Raw genomic sequence first — 17,354 nt, forward strand, 5'->3', positions numbered from 1 at the left:
TGTTTGTATCGACATGTACATAGACAGCCATATAGTAAATAAGCTGGCAGCGCGGAGGCTGAGGCAGATAGCCAGCGTTGGGAGACACGGCCGACCGCGCAGATTGGCAGTTGGTGGTGTCTTTTGACAGGCGGCAATAAATCAAAAAAAGTCCAAACTTCAAGTGTAAGCTAATTTTCATGTCAATTTATAATAACACCTTGTTAGTGGGGACTTAACATGCCGCTTGAACACAGCAATTCTTCCATGTAATCTCTTATTTGTAGATTTCGGCGTAATTAATGTGCTCTAATGCCTTTATTATATCTCATATACCAATTACACGCATAGCATAAACGTATGTATAAATATATGTATGTATATATGGTATACATATATACGCTCTCAAGTAAATATGTTTGCCAGTATGTTGGCCGTGTTATTTATTTTATTTGTTGCTTATAAAAACATTCAATTATTTTTATTAAAATGCAACAGCAAAATGTAGCATGCTACATGCAACATCGCCTAGGCACATGCCTGCCTAACGGTCCGTACGAAAAAGGTGTTGGCGCCAGCTTGTTGATTTGTTTACAGGCGATAAAGTTTTTTTTGACATTTTAAGTGAAACCGCTCGAGCGCACAGACCGAACAGACAGAAATCGAAGTGTTTTGAGTAATTGGTTACAATTTGAAAAGTCAAAATAGAGTAACGGGAATTAAGTGTTGCCAAAAATTGGCGATTTGAAACGGTTGTCAGCCAAAATGCATAGCTTGCGATAAAAAAATCGTAGTTAAGCTATAATAGATTCTAAAATTTATAGCCCATTTGCAAGCGAAACTTTTTCATACTAAGCGAGTTGTTTGTTGCAAGCGAGCGCGAAAAAAATGCTGCACTGGTGTAAATTGTTGAATTGGTTTCGCAAATTTTGCAAGAGTAAATTTGTCAAAATATATGACTATTAGATGATTAAAATGTATACGATTTAAATAGAAAAGAGGAAACTGTGAACGAGTTCATACATACTCTTATTGACTAGTTCCAGTACATATAAGGAGTGTGAGCGAAGTTGGTTGCTGTTGTTTGGATATGAACAAAATATGTAGTTTACAAATTCCCTTGAAGTATCCATGAAGCAAATTTTTTGCTTTCCAAAACTTCGTTTTAAGTCGCTAACATTTTTATCAACATCTTCAAAACCGAGTTCGCTTTCTTGCTTTGTCGTCATTAATATAGGATGTGTTGTTTTGCTTTTTGTGGCAATTATTGAATTTCAGTAGGCTCAATGAAAACTATTTTTAAAGAACTTGTTTAAAAGAGTTGCTACGAGCCATTATTTTTTGATACAAACATAAATTAATGAAAACTGTAGGATTTCATAAAATTTGAAAAATTATTAAGACAAGACGGTTGGAAAAATGAGATAAACAAGAAGAAATTTATTTTGTAAAATATTTATTTAGACTGTAATGTAACCCTTCTTTCTATTCCCCACTAGCTCTATGGGAAATATGAGATGTGAGCTCCTAAGTGTTTAAGCCTTGCTCTTGCAAACGCGGGACCATCAAGAAGTCAGAGTTGAGCTTCTGCAGCTGTCATTCGCTGAGATTCTCAACCTTACAGCGTGAATGCCGATAAGGTAAATGCTTGTTAATATCCCCGCAACTAGGTAGAAGCTCGCTGAGGGCACAGAGCTCACTGGATCTCTTGCGATCGATTATGGGAAAACAAAAAATGAACCGATGATAGCGCAACGCTGGCCATTACCCTGCGAAGCTTAGCTATCCCGTAGTAGAACACACGATGAGAGTTGAGCATCTTACCTTTTTCATTCTACTGATAGCGGGGCTAGGATGCCTTACCCTGACAGCTTGTCAGCTTTACAGTTACCTGCAATATCCGCTATAGCCTAGAACCCATACTAATCTTATCACAAAGTGACTTGTTGTCATTGATAATGAGAATAGGTATTCGTTAACCAGCCTTGAACGTAAGGTTAGTGAGCTCAAGGCTAATATCTCCGCCCTACTATTAGAGTGTATAGTCACTTCTCTGAAGGCGGCTGCACTCCGGAGCCACCTTAATTGCAGCAACATCAGTATGAAAATTACTAGAATAGTCAGAAAGTCTAAAACTAAAGTTGATAGAGAGTTTCTGCCAACGTAACCCTACACCAAACTTAAACCCAGCCTTAAAGAAGCTCACAGCGCTTTATTCAACCACTTCTACCCACTCACAACTTTCTCGCAAGTATGTAGGCACAGAAAGAGCAACCAGAGTTTGGTTTTGCGACTACATGATCCACAAGATCCAGTATGTAGTCAAAGCGTGCGACGATTTGCGAATGGTTAGACACATAGGACGGTCATACACCTTCTGGCGATATCTACAATATATATGAGAATATAAACATTCCATAATTAATACTGAGTAAGCGATAAGTGAGATCAATGTCCTGTTATCACTTGTAGGGTTACGGAAAACTGCTGGCTCAGAGTGGAACGTAAAATGTCCATTGAGGTCGCCGCAATGATCTCCTAACTGGACACTGTCTCACTGGCACTCACGCGGTGGTTTTGTAGGACTCAACTTGTCAAAGTTTGTTTGAGAAAGATTAGGTGGAAACATCAAGGTATTTTCTTTTTCACTGTCTAGCATTCGCCAGCCTAATGTTAAATGATCTCGATTCAGTGCAGTTCTGGATTCAGAGTGCAGTTCTGGACATCACAACGGACATGCGTCTCTATCTGTCCAAGTGTGATTATTCATCTTATATGTGGTGGTCCAAATGTATGCCTTATATTGTTGTTCGTAGAAATATCCGGGTAAAACGCTTGCTGTTGCAGGTGGTTCCAAATTGCCGTCCCACAAAAACCGTGATAAATAGACTGAATAAAAATTAGTCGCATGTAATTACCACAAATTGCCACTTCAGTGACCAGTTTTCGGACACACCTACAATTTGCACACGCATGTCGGCACTGCAACACCAACACAGTTATTTGTGCGTGCAGAGACAAATGCCATAGTCAGTAACACCAACACTACCACTAACGGCGGTGGCAAGTTAGTCGACCGTGTTTTATTTGTATTTGTTTTTGTTTTTGAGTTTTTTTCCTGCAATTTCTTTTGCCTCTCTCCGAGGCGGCAGCGTCGTGTGGTCGTGCCGCGTCGTTTTATTGGTGCAAGTTCACACAGACGGAATGCATTTTTAATTACCCACAGGATGCGAAAAACCGCGCGACACCAAACAAATTGCCATCATTTCGCAACAACACCGTCGCCGAAGTGCTTGCAACAGCCGTAATAGACGCTTGATGTGTCGTTTGTTGATGTTATTTGTTCTTGTTATTGTTTTTATAGTTGTTGCAATGTTTGTGTATATGGTATATGCTGCGGTTGTGCCTCAATGAATGGCTAACTGTGCCGCTTTTCGACGTTTTTTTCGCCCAAATATACATTCATATACTTGCAACATACGATCTACAAGCTTACTAGTGGTTGAGTGGTGGTGAAGGCTGCATTTCGTTGCATGGCAGACAATTTAGTTTGTAACAGCGACAATCACTGCAGTGGCTGTGGCAGTTAAGGCTTGCACACGGTGGCTTTGTGTGGCAACATTAGTGCACTACTGGTCAGTTGGTCGGTTAGTGGGCGCACGCACCCGCGCCATTACGAGATCATTCCATTTCATGCAGTCAGTCCAAGTGGTTGTTTAACTGCAGCCAAGCGCTGCATGGTATTAGTTGTTGCACGTTACGCTGTGGGAATCTGCACGACTTTGCCACCGCGCGGCAGTGAATTTTCACCGGTCTACATGCTACAAATTTCCCTGGCGAGTTAAGCAGTGACTATGAGTCTCCATCGCTTTATGAGTGGGTATATAAGTGGTTGGGTGTTTGCTTTTGTTGGCGTTAAAGTGTGCGTCCGATGAAATGCTGTGGAAAAACCACATCGGCGAGGACGCGATATCAATGAGGCGTGCAGACAAGAGACAGTTTTATACACTGCAAAAAAAGATTGGTTGAAAATGGAGAGGTTTTGATGTCGTAACCTATTATATAATGATTTTTATCAACAGCGGTTTGAAAAGTATGAAATTTTTCGGAAATACGATGAACCCAGTGAACCATATTCTTCGAACCCTACCGAGCTGCCTTCTCCTTTTCTCAGACTTCGAGAGAATAATCGCTGGAAAGCCGCGACAAGACTAAGCGTTTCTTTTAAGCGAAAGAGCAATATTGGTATAAAATTGGTGTCGAAATGTTGTAAATTCACTATGTATTATCGGTGTTTTACCTGCGCTCCTATCTAAAACGAATAATAAAATAAAACTTTAATAAAACATATGTTTACACCCTGAACAGTGTATATTAAGCCATCCAGAAGGAACCGCCGAAGATCCTACAAAATATATACATGAATGATGAGCATGCCGGGCTGAGTCGATTAAGCCATGACCGCTTGTTGTTCCGTCTTTCTGTGTATATGCGAACTAGTCCCTCGGTTTTTGTGATATCGTTCTGAGATTTTGTATACGTCCTTTTCTATCGAGCAAGTCGATATTGGACCCCATATACATAGCTGCCATAGAAACTGATCGATCAAAATCCAGTCGTTATATGGAAAACTTTTGTATTTGACGAGATATATTCAGAAAAATTTAACATGTATTTCTGTCCAATCCATTATTCATCCCGTCTGCTTCATAAGCATTAAATTTAAACTCTCAGTAGTGGTTTACTGTTTATTTTGAGATAACGAATTCTCGGGTTTGATTTTATAATTTTGGACAAACATATTTTATCTAGTATAAAAATTATAATATCCTTACATCTATCTCTATCTCTATCTTTATCTTCATCTTTATCTTTATCTCTGTCTCTACGTCTATCTCCATCTCTATCTCCACCCTTTATCTATCTTCATATTTATCTTTATCTTCATCTTCATCTTTATCTTTATCTCTGTCTCTAGGTCTATCTCCATCTCTATCTCTCTCTTCATCTCTATCTCTATCACTATCTATGTCTTTATCTTTATCTTGATCTTAACCTTTATCTCTATCTCCATCTCCATCTATATCATTATTTTTATTTTTATCTCTGTCTCTACGGCTATCTCCATCTCTATCTCCATATCGATCTCTATCTTTACCCTAAGCAATATTTTATTTTTACCGCTAAATTTTTTTCTCTGTGTGCACTTTAGTCCGCAACTTAGCCCAAAGTCACAGCAATCGAATGGAATTGGGATGCGGATGCGGTGCACAATTCTTTTTGCCATTTTGCAACATCACCGCTAAAAGTTGATTATGACGCTGTAATTTGTCTGGATGTAGATACGATAGTTGTGGGCACATCCGGGAAACCAACGAGTCAACCAATGACATAAATAACGGATATGTAGGCAAATTGACAAGAAGCAGTTAGGTAAGTGCCGCACTTATGGATTCATGAGAATTAAAGTCTTTAATTCAGGTTTCATCAATGTAAAGTAGACTAGGAGAAACTCTCTTTTAAAGTTTGAAATTACTTTATCATATTTATAGTAAATAAAAAAACCCAAACTAAAGACTTAAGACACAAACTTGCGTATAATTACCGACACACACACAAATTGAAATTAATAGCTACATATAATAAAATCACTGTGTATGCTAACTATACCACACAAGAACAACAACAATAAGTTACAATGTGCACATCGTAAGCCAATGGCTGCGGCAGACGAGCATTCAGCAAGAGACATGTCGTCGTCCTCGACGCGCACTCATTCGCGACGGCGCAGACAAGGCGACTGTATCCTTTTCAATGTCGCCGCAGCGACATGCCACGCCATCGCGCCACAAGTATTGGCATGCCACGCTACGCTACATCGCATTTGGTTGGGTCTATGCAGCGCTGGCATGCCCCTCGCGTCTCTGCTACTCCCCACCTCACTGTAATATTGAGAGCTCGGTTAGCACAGCTCTTGCCACTGCCACAATTTGGCTGCTGTGTTGTTGCGTTGCTCTTTTTATTGCCACTGTTGTTGCTGCACTTGTTGTTGTTGCGTGGTCTCATGCCGCTGTTGCAAATATAAGTTGATTTATTGAATGAATAGCTTAAGTTAGCGTATCTGTTGGTTCCTTTAATTAATTTGTTTCTTTCACCAAATCGAATGTTCATTCCTCGCATTTGTACGCCAAGTTGCAAGTGTTGCCGCTGCCACTGCCACTGCTGCTTGTTGCATGACACACACTTATATACATACATACAACCATGCAACGTCATTGATGCCGCGTACATTGTTGCCGCTTTGCGTGGCAATTCACGTGGCAATGCGCCGCGCTGTGGCACAGTTACTTGTATTTGTATGTATGTATTCGTGTGTATGTGCGCTTGTTGGTCGTTGTCACGCGGTGTCCTTTTCAATGCCTTTTCTTCCTTTTTTCAATTGCACCAATTTGCTTTTGTTGTTGTTGTTGTTGCGTTTGAAGATGTTCCCCGGCTTTCCTTTCGCGGTATTCAGGCCGCTTGTGCTACATCGTGCTATAAATTCAAAATCGTAACGCTGTCACTTCGACGCCGTCGACATTTATTTATTTTACATGTCATTTGACTCACCAAAACGTTTATCGCCTCGTCCCGTGTCGCTTTCGGCAGCAGTGCGCTCTGGTATTTTTTATAAATCTACTTGTTTGTTTGTGTTTGTGTCTGGTGTCTGCCAAGTGTTAGTCGCCAACAGGAAGTTGTTAATGAAAATTTGAATTGCACTTGATTTCTACACGAAGTTGGAACCTGTTATGCAGCTCGTCTTGCCAATTGAAAAGAAAGACCAAAATTCAATTCCTTAGATGTCTCTTCTCGATTTGAGAAAACTTATGCAGTTCGCTTTTATGATTGAAGATTTAGGCAAAGTTAGGTTCTTTATGTTGAAAGACTTAGTTTTCCTGACGAAACTTAGTAGTAAATGACCAAGAGATCGCAACTCTTTGGCTACCCCACATACGTAAGTATTTGGCATTTCCCCTCTCGGCAGCATTCACTAAAAATGGTTCGGGAAATATTTTCTGTCACAACAACAATAACAACAAATACTGAGTGACCACGATATGAGTTTCGGTCTCTACGACTAAACAAATTAACTCTAGAGAAAATTTAATGAAAGCAAGTTCTTTGCAGAATGTAAAAGAATAGCCGGGGACAGACGTGCGAAGCCCACTAAAGTTATGAAAATAGATCTTCGCATTTTGCGGAATGTTAATAGCAGTGAAACACTCAATGAAGATTATGAACTCGAGACCCTAGTCGAATTCGTTGGATACGAAGTTTCATTAAATTAGTACGAAAAGCAATAGATCGGCTAATTATAATATTATATAATGATTTAAGAGGCTATATCCACTGGTTAGTCAGAAAAAACGCCTTTTTTGATATATTTTTTAAGAGAAAATTTATTTTAATAATCTGTGATACATTTAGAAAAGTTTTGAATTTCCTTGATTCCGTAGCCGATCTACAGGATTACCTCCAACAAAAGCTGTCTGGTGGTGAGTAAGTTTTTCTAGTTAAAATTAATTCAAATACGTACAAAAAAAGTATTATTACTACAGATAAAGACAGGTAAAAATCAAAGAGTTACTTAAAATTTTTGACAAAATTGAGGCTTCTGAAAAAAGAATTGATTATTATAAAACCGTTTCATGTGAAAATTTTAAGATGATCGATCCAACTCTTTCAAAAAACTCTACTCAGAAAACAGCGCTTCGAGAAAAAAACCTTTAAACTGCTGGTAATTAAAGAATTCTTACAAAAACGCTCTTATCTCTGGAAGTATTTGCAGGATCAGCTTTAAACTTTCGGAAAAAGTTCTCAAATATATGTACATTTGATATATAGGGAAATCGATTTTTTTTACATTCCCTCGGGCAGATCCGTTTGAGGATACGCAAGGTGTAATTACCTTCGAATACGAGGAGTAGTGCAAAATAACTACACGGCTCCACTATATCGAATAATTAGGCTTACGAGGGTCAAGTTGTTGTAATCTACAGCTGCTATAAGGCTTTCTAATGCATAAGGTCAAGCGACGGGCGTAATTTGAGTCAAAAAAGGTATATTCCAGACCTCGCTGGGTACCTGTCGAGCTAAAAGGAGAATATGTTGAGAAATAAATCTCTCCTCTTTCAAAGTTTTAATTTTTTTAAGTTAGAATGATCTGTAGAACTCACTAAATCGCTCGCGTAACTATAAATGATATAAATAACTCGTGGAAATAAAAAAGTGCTGTAACAGTTGCGTTAACTTAAGAGTATATTTTAAGAACACACAATGAATTAAAAAAAAAAATAAATATTTTTCAAGTAAAAGGTTCTCTATTTCGGCCTCTTCCGTGGATAAAAAAATCACTATAGGCTAATCTTTTATATTTGTGAAGAGCTTCGGTGCAATCTAAGTTAACGTTTTTTCTTCTTTCAAATAAGTTTGATTCGCACAATTCGAATTCATATTTATATATATGTACATATGTGTGATTGCATAATATTTATTTTCCAGCATTGTAATATAATAAAATACAGGTAGCAGTACACGTGCAACAACAGCCAACATGACGGCCAACATGCCAGCTGTTCAATGTCAGCAACATGTTCGGGCCACGTCAGCAGCATGAGTAGCATGAGAGTGCCAACTACAAGTACAATAACAAATACAAAATAAAATTATATACGGAAGGATACTTTCGTCCCGCAACCCAGGCGACCGCATACTACGGCAAACGAGGCAATTTCACAGGCAACAACAGCACTCAAAACAGTGCAACAGTAGTCGACAGCTGCAAAAGAGCAAACATGCAGCGATGATTGACCAACAATCTCATTTTCAATAGTTGCTGCGCATTTCAATGCTAGCACTTTGCATCCATGCCACATGCAGCAGACAAGGCAACAGTGGCCACTGTAATATGAGACAAATATGCGACTGCCATTTGACATGGCGAAAAGCAGCAGCGACGAAGGCAAAAGAAATGTTGTTACTGACGATGAAACGATTTTTATATTATCACGTGTCATTGTGTGGTGCAAGGCTGCGGCTGCGCCTCAAGATGGTTACTGGTCACTTTGGCGCTTTGGCGCAGTTTGGCGCTGTTTCTGGCTGCGCATGCGCAATGACAATGGCAGTTACGCGTAATAAAAACGCATCAGCGGTTGTTGCGCCACTTGTTGATACTGTATTCGCTTTATTATTTTGTTGTTGTTGCATTTAATGTTTCATTCACTCGGTGCAGGAGCAGCGTTGTCACACAAATCAACAGATAACGCAGGTCACTTTGTCACATCGTAAATTTCGTGAAAATATTCTGCTTTTTTTCGTCGCTTTTCCATCGCGTTGCACGTTAGTAACTGCGCATGCGCTTTCCTCAGGTTAATAATATAATTCTTCTCATTAAATGTATGCCTTTGGTAATATCCCTCTGCGTACTTGAAGGTGCGCGTTGACTTTTGTATTCGTTTCACATGCGAGGCAACATTAATTAGACGCGAAACTATCATGTTCCGCTTGGCATAAACGTCATGTTCGGCGTTGGCAGCAATTACTCTTCGACAAACCAAAAAGAAAATAACCACCAACAACAGTAGATCAAGCGAAACAAAGCAGAGAGCAGGAAAGGGACGGCGCTAAAACTAAAGAAATTGAAAATTAATATTTATACACTGAGCGAAAAAACCCTGAACGAAAAATGTTGAATAATTGAAATTTGTGGTTGTATACATTTTTTTATGTCAGGTCAATCGGACACATAGGTTTAACAACAAAAAACTCCTACAAGCTTTTTAAAAATATAAAAAAATATTTTAACAGATTTAAAAATGGTTATTTATAACCACAATTTTAACATATTTCGAACAGCTTCTCAAACCACAAATTGGAATTGTTTGAAGAGGATATATTTTATAAAGAACTTCTCAGAAATTTAATTTTTATATCTAAAACACATTGACAGGAAATATTCTTCGGTTTAAATACCAAAGGCTTTACAGTCACTGAAACATCTGGGTACATTGTGATCCGTCTTAATAGCTGCCCCCCCAGCGATTGAGAATTTTATAGCGTTTATTAATTCACAATGCCAAGTGGAAGGTTCCATTTTGCATTACCTTGGCTTTTTGACTCGACACCGCTTCTAAAAAATATAATATATGCACTATATGTGGAGGTAAAAACAAAGTTATGCAGCTAAATTAAGTGCCAAGTGGATATGTAATTAAAGTGGTATGATCGCTAGCTGATCTATTTACAAAAGTCTCTGATTCGCCAGTTTATCTGCTCGCTATCTTTACATGTCGCTTTCACATCTACAATTGTGCATGTCAAAGCAACAACTTAGTTATTTAGTATTTAACAGTATTAGAAGATCTCATTCAATTAGTATAACCTTAAGCTACTCTGTCCCTTTTATATTAGGCCAATTTATGAGATTTATACCAGTTGGTTGTTCTATTGTCTAATTTGAATAATATGTTCGGAAATTGCTGCGTTGCTCTAATCTATGATAAATTTCGTAAAGATAATTAAAGAGTTTTCCATACAACAACTTGATTTAGATTGGTCAGTTTACATGGTAGCTATATGCTATAGTGACTGATATAAGTTCCGATAACTGACGAGTTTCGTGAGGAGAAAAGAGCATGTGCACAATATCATATCAATACCTTAAAAACTGAGGAGCTTATATACAGAACTAGATGTCTAAACCAACACAGCTGGCAACGCTTATCACAAAAATTGTATACAAATTCCTGATCCATTTTTTAGAGTATTCAAAAACGAAGACGAAAACGAAGATAAAAAATCAAAATTGCCGAACTTGTCAGCATAAGTAAGGTATATGAGTACCAACAAAACCCAATAAAACAATCCGGTGAAAATTGAAAATTTGCGATACTTTTTGAACAAACCTCTTACATCCTGTTATACCCTTAAAAATAATTTCACTATAACCTGACTTCAGAATATATCATATTATAAAATACGAGCTGAAAAAGTTTACAAAAAATTACTTTTTAAGTGCTTTGAGGATTTGAAAAAACGCTGAAATTAGTGCATTATCTGTACGCTTTAAAAATCTATACGATGGAATAATCTGTGAAATATGACCACTATATTAATTCTTCTTCTGATCAAACTTAAACCGGACTGACGAAAAAATTCACATTTCCGCGCATTTTAATCCTTGACTGGAATGGCCTTTAGTGACTTCGACGAATTGTAGTTTTGTCAGTTTTCCCTCATTTTTTAGTGCTAGATTTTTGAACAATTTCGACGTCATTTTCATAAACTGACGTCTTTAATGATGCGTTTGATAAACGTTGGGCTTTCAAATACGTTGTCAAGCAGCTCTTTTGCGATCGCTACTTGATGTAGTTTTTGCAAAAGATTTAGGTCTTTTGGTACTAGTCTATCCTTGAGACGCTTTATATCCGAAACATTAACTAAAATGCGGTGAGTTGATCCGTAAGAAATGTTGCGATCTTCTGCTTCCTCTCTCATGCCAACATGAGGATTTTTAGGATCTGTTTCTTTAACTTTTTCCGCTGTTATTGTCATTAACAGAGGTGGATGTGCGGCTCTCATGAAGCAAGTTTTCGATGACTTCACTACCTTCACTAACGGCCTTGTGCCCGTCAATTACTTTTGTTCGTGATAAAGTAGAGATTCCAAAATACTTCTGCCGAATTTTCAATGATTCTGTTGCTGTGATTCTATTGGAAATACAAAATTTCAACCAAACTTTTTGTTATAAATATTTTTTTTTCGTAAAAATTTACAGACAAGTTTTTCGCGTCGTAAACAAACACTTGTAAGGCACACACTGACTGACATATGAAGATCATACTTTACATAAACATAAACAAAGACAAATAAGATACTATTTCTTATTGGTTCGGTTCGGGCGCGCAATACATATGGGCCTGTCCGGTTAAAATTTTCTATTTGCGTGAGGTCAAATCCCAAATCAATACTAACCTATGAGATTACATAGCAAAATCAGACAATCTGTTAGCTTGTATAAGTAGAAACTTTTACAGAGCAATTGTAGGCTCGTACTTTACAAACCACAGAAGAAATTTTACCAAGGCAAACGAATTTATTGTAATTCAATACAAAAAATATTTTGACTTAAATTTTTTACTGTGTGCCGGTGCTTATCGCCCAACATATTATTGGTAGCTACAACAAACACCAATTTATACACAACAGCAACAACAAATGAAATAACAAAACCAGAAATCACAATGCTGCACAACATGTGGCAACAGCACAAGTAACCTTAGCAAATCATATCAAAAAGAACAATAACAAACACAACAATAATAGCAACAACAAAGTGAATTTACAAAACAAACGAACATCAATCAAACAGCATCAGCATCAGAAGCAACAGCAGCAGCGGCAGCAACTAATAAAAAATGGAATTCTGACTGAATCAAATAAGCGACAGCAATTGTTGTTCTTGCCGCTGACGAAGCAGCTGTTTTATTAGAAGCACCAGCAGTCGCTTGGAAGAACAAAACCAAAAGTCGGTGAATATATGTTGCCACATGCGGTGTCAAGCTGGCGAAGAAGCACAAAAGCACGATCGACAGCAAGAGGTGAGAAAGCGTAGACGGCAGCAGCCAACGGTGGCCGCAGCGCGACGCGGCCGAGTGAGCTGTTCAGCGCACAACAGCCCGGCGTCTGCGCATTCTTTTCAGCTGACAGCGCATTGACGGCCGAACATTACTCATTTCGCGCAGCCACGAAACAGGCGCAAGAGGCGTTGTTGCTTTTGTTAATTTTTTTTGTTTGTTTTTTGTAAGTTCAGCGGTGTTGCCACAATGGTTAGGCGCTGCCGAGTGCACCCTTCCACACATTGTCGAGTGAATTGAATTGCTACGCTTTGAATTGCACATCAATTGATTTCCAATACACAGCACCAACTTGTGGCATGACAGTAGTTTGCAGGTTGCCTGCGTCGAGTGGCAAGTTAAAAGAAAAGCGCAACTTGGCTTTTATCAAGCATTCATAAAAACGCGCTGCTGCTCCCCCATCGACAGCCGCACATGCCGTATGAAGTAAGAAATAATCAAGATTTTTGTAGGCGCTGCGGCAGTGTCATAAATCATTCGCTTGCAACAGCGCTGCGACTGCGCGATATCGCCAAACAAAACGCTTTACAAATCACAAGCAGGAGAAGAAAATGAAAATAGTAGTCGAAGCCTAGAAGTTGCTGCCTCGTGGTGCAATATTTAACCATTTCGTATTCCAAGCACACACACACATATAGACATGCACGCAGCGCTTTGTGGAGGCGGTCCCTTCACGCACCTTCGTATCAGCTTACTGCCACAGAGTTTACATGTTTTAATTTCATATTCCCTCGAATATCATTAAAAATTTGACAAATGATGCGTACGCCAAACTAGCAATAACAACAACACGTGTATTATTAATAAAGTGAATTTTGTGGCAGACACACTTTAATTGCGCTAATAGCTGGTGAATGGCGGAACTGCCGTACGCCGGCGCAACACTTTCGCAGTTGGAGTAGGTGGAGGCACGCTGCTCGTGGGAAGCAGCAGGGCTGTGTGGCAAGGCAAGCGGGGCACAGCGGTGGGCGATATCGTGTTGCGTTGCGCTGCCTGCTGACGACGATATCCCGCGGCACTTAATTTGCCTCTCAACTGTCGGAGGAGTTTCTGCTGGAATTTATAACAAAATATTATAACTAGCACACATACAAACAAACAAACAAACATACATACATATGTGTGGCAAGTGTGCGTGTCGAATTTTGTGCCCATCTGTGCTTGTTATTATAATTTGTCTTAGTTTTGTAGTTTTATGAATTGCTTTCTGGTTGTTTCGTTGTTATTGTTGTTGTTATTTACATTCACCGTATTTGTAAGGTTGCCTGCTGTTTTCTGATTTTTAAACTCTCTCTGCTTCTTGACCTTTCTTTCTTAAAGCTTGTCGGCTCCTTTAGGTGGTATCTTATCTTAGCGCTTATATGTTGTTGGTGGCAGTGGGTGCTTGAGCGGCAAATATGTAATTAACTATCACTCATTTTTTAATGAAATGTTCGTGTACTAATTTTGTGATTGGTAATTATAAAAAAAGGCCTTTACATATGTTCATTAGAGATGTACACGACATTTTCAGATATGCTTGGAGGACTTCATTTGATAATTTTTTACTTAACTTACTTAAATTAGGTGATAACTTTACAAATTCGTAACCTTGACTTATTATCTTCTCAAAAATTATTAAGAATTTCAGCTTCCGTCAATTTAATTTTTGAAAATGGTGGCATCATCGCAGCAACTTATATGAGACCGCTGCCTTTCATGAAAATATTTAAATACCTTGATGCATTACATGTTAATTTCTTCGAAGATTCCATTATTGTCTTCGATAATAATTCGTTCCAAATTTCGTGAAGATGTCTCGTGAAATTAAGCGGGTATGCTGGTTTAGAAATTTAGAAAAATCGATTTTGTTTTTGCCGTATAATCCCTTAAGAATATGTCCCTTAAACGGTTTTTTGAAATTTCAATTATTTTTTAAGTTTTCATTTTATGATGCAGCTCGGCGCGAACTTTAAAGTTGTTTTTCTCTGAACTACTTTTTACGGGTGGATTTTTGAAATATTTATATTTTTTTTATATTTTTAAAAAATTCCAAACAGCAAAAAACGGAAATACCGAAACATATTTTTTAAAAGATGGCGGCTTCTTCTCCTTCCTCTCTAAGGATCACTCAATAATTTTCCTTACGGGTTACTGGGAGTGCTGATATCCTGTACACCAGGAGACGCCATTTTTTCATCAGTCCCCACTTTGCCGGCCTAGAATTTATTGACATTTTTGTTTTGTTTAATATTATAAATGATTTGTACTCTCTAAATATCAATAAAAAACCTATAAAAAATGTATGGTAAAATATATATCTGGTTTTTTTTTATCCGTTCCGAAAAAGAGCCTAAAATTTGGGCTTCTAAACCAGAATATCACCCTAAAAAGTTTTCCATGCAAGCAATTGATTCTGATTGTTCAGTTTGTATGGCAGATATTTGCTATAGTTTTCCGGTATCGAGCATTTCAACAAATGAGCAGCTTCTTCGTGAGAAAAGGACAGGTGCAAATTTTCAGATCGATATCTTATAAACTGAGAGGCTAGTTCGCGTACATACAGGGCTTAATCAACTCAGCTCATCTTGCTTCATGATCATTTATGTATATATTTCATAGGGTTTCCGACGTTTCTTTCTGAGTGTTACAAACTTCGTGGCAAACTTAATATACCCTGTTCAGGGTATAAAGATCTCATGAACCGGATTTTCGTCTGCGAATCGCTGCTGCATTGCAACAAAATCGATCCATTTCTGAAGAGTATGATTACTGGTGGTGAAATGTGGAATACTAATGAAGGTGGAATTGCTATGTATCTGTTGGGATTAGCTGGGAATCATCTATCATCTATACAAAATCTTTATTCGGGCCTGTACTGTTAATAATTGAAGCATTTGAGCGAAACAATAGCCCCGAAGTGGTCAGCTTTGAACAATAAGAGAGGAGTTGTGTTTCATCAGGACAACTTCAGACCACGCATGTCGATAGTGACTCGCCAGAAGCTCCGGGAGCTTGGTTGGGAGATTATTGTGATTCCACCTCATAGTTCCGACCTGGAAGCAAATGATTGCTTCATGTTTCTGTCTATCGCGAAAGTTAGTGAAAAATTCACCTGAAATCTCTGTATTTTCACATTTATTGTAGTTTCAAAACATTTTAAGTTGCAATCTTTGTTCAGTCTGTGCGCTATTGAATTTTTGAATTGTGAGTTTGAAACTCTCGAAATAATTTCTTTTGTTCCAAAACAGTAAATACATACTAAAATAGCTCCATACAAAATATTTTCTTGGGTCAAGGTTGGGTTAAGGAGTACACAAGTTTTAAAAATTAATTTCATCGCTGAACAATTTTCTTGTGAAAATCGTGATCAATGGCCAACTCATTTTGGGTCCATTAACCGAACGTCAACGCGCTTAATGTTGTCGAATATTAGTTGTATGTTTTCAAAATAGTCTATAATAATGTTTACAAGATATTGAGGAGCGCGTATTTCATACAGAGCGTTGATTATATTTGCCTCTTGCTGAGTTGAAGGCATTCTTCCCATCTAGATCGATTTGATGTGGCTTCCTCCGGAGACATTGCTTGCATTTTTCTACAGCTTAGAATTTACAGAAAATATTTTAAGCAGGCACAAGTAGTTAATACTACTTAGTTAAGTGGTATCTGAGATATAAATAAAGTATAGCGATTTTCCCAACAGCAGTTGGAAATATATCTCTAAGTCTTGGACAACCGACTCGATACGATCCTCTCAAGTTCTATATACAATATTCAATACATACTTGTAAATATAATATTTATATTCGATATTATGTAGTATAAAAGCTTATGCGATAATTGGTAGGTGCCTTTGATATTACTACGTCTGCTATAATGTTGGTACTTCAGTATGTAATATATCGCTTTAGTCACTACAAGTATAAAGTATTTGTTGGCTTTTATACATCTCTAACACAATCATTTAATACACTACGCCAACATGTTAAGCCAGATTCTTGAAAATTGATTCGTTATGGTCATTCATTAAATTCCTCAATTGGTTGCTGCACAAATTCTCGTTTCCCTCGAACAATAATTCGGGACAGCTGTTCATTAATTAAATAGAAGCATTGGTGGCATTCCAGTGAGCAGAAAGTAATTGAAAGAATCTGAAAATCACAGAAAAAAATTTCGAAGTAATATTATATACTTAATATTCAGATGCAGTCTTTCCGCTATACAAAGCTAAAATTTGTCTTTTACGCAAATTTCTATATTAATATGAATAATAATGAAAATATAATAACAATTCTTCAAAAAAAAAAAAAAAATGCAAAATACTTGGTTTTTGAGAGTATACATATAAGAATCTTTTCTAATACATACCTAAGGTAATATCAGAGGCCTACTTATCTAATTTTGTATAAGCTTTTGGAGTTATAGAGCGGTATTTTACATGGTAATCTTATCACTTCAAACAATTGATGCACGACTTACGACTTTTAAAGTTCAAATTCTTAGATAACGAGTTTTCAAACAATTTTTTTAATACATTATTGTTACTCGTACTCTTCGATTCGCCATTTTTCTGCTCGCTATGTTTAAACTCCGCTGTCGTGGTGGTGATCTCAAGTATATGTTAAAGTATTATACTATTTTATTATTATTTGATGATACCATTATGATTAGAATATCATGCTTTTCTTTCATAAGCTCAAAAAGAAAGACACCTGAACA

General features: G+C 37.6%; 1 long non-coding RNA gene across 2 annotated transcripts in view; it reads left to right on the plus strand.

The window, feature by feature from the left end:
• LOC118680249 (uncharacterized) overlaps positions 1-17,354 on the plus strand; it is a 195,963-nt gene that overhangs the window by 98,815 nt on the left and 79,794 nt on the right. For both annotated transcript variants that reach the window (XR_011396965.1, XR_011396966.1), the window contains exon 3: positions 5,192-5,412. This is a non-coding gene — a long non-coding RNA (uncharacterized lncRNA). The remainder of the gene's footprint in view (positions 1-5,191; positions 5,413-17,354) is intronic.

Source organism: Bactrocera oleae, chromosome 6, assembly GCF_042242935.1.
Source record: "Bactrocera oleae isolate idBacOlea1 chromosome 6, idBacOlea1, whole genome shotgun sequence".
Classification (NCBI taxonomy): Eukaryota; Metazoa; Arthropoda; class Insecta; order Diptera; family Tephritidae; genus Bactrocera; species Bactrocera oleae.